This window comes from Egretta garzetta, unplaced genomic scaffold (assembly GCF_000687185.1).
Source record: "Egretta garzetta isolate BGI_Z169 unplaced genomic scaffold, ASM68718v1 scaffold172, whole genome shotgun sequence".
NCBI classification, from domain to species: Eukaryota; Metazoa; Chordata; class Aves; order Pelecaniformes; family Ardeidae; genus Egretta; species Egretta garzetta.
The window spans coordinates 2,355,228-2,356,040 of NW_009258951.1; positions in this window are offsets into that span (position 1 = coordinate 2,355,228).

Consider the following 813-nt stretch of genomic DNA (forward strand, 5'->3'; position numbering starts at 1 on the left):
AGAGGGCACCACTGAACAGTTTTGTAAACCGGGCTTGCTTTACAACACGGCTTTTACAGATGTTGCTGTTCTTGTCTCATTTTTTGCTTTCCTTTCACATTCAATTTGTTTTAAAATTAAAAAGAATCTTCAAACTAGTAAATATGCAGTTAGGGGATGAGTACAAAAAGAAAAAAAAAACCCTAATATACCAGGAGAAAAGGTCTTAACATTTACAAAATTCAAGCCGTTGCTTCAAAGTTGTAGTTTGTGTAACTTGCCCCAAAAGAGATGCCAGGCTGGCAACTCCATCTGCATCCACTTGCATATTCCTACAAGGGTACAATATGCAGCTGATTTCCCAATTAAGCTTTCCCAACAAAGTAGTTTTATAATTTAGACAGACTCAAAAGTTTGAAAAATACATATTCATGAAGTACTAATAATCCTCCGTCTAGAACAGAGCTTTTAGCTGAGAGCAGATATGACTAGCTCATGTATCACTCACCACACATCCGAACGAAAATGTGAACGAGGAAGAAATGGCTGAAACCAGCAGATTGTGTTTTGCTAAGACAATAAATAATAATCGTATTCTGACTCAAGTGCCAAATGTATAGCGCTTAATTAGAGGTCAGTAGAGCGTATTTCTGCTCAGCTGTTCCATTTACAGCAATTAACATGTTCGTGTCGTTTAAACTGGGTTGCAGAGCAGATTTCAAAGGGCTGAGTGAAAGCAGCATCAGGGAAGCGTTGCTCGGGCGCTCGCAGCAGCAGCTCCGGGGGAGCGCGCCGGGCACCCGATGCCTGCGCCCCGCCAGGCGCCGGTGCTGG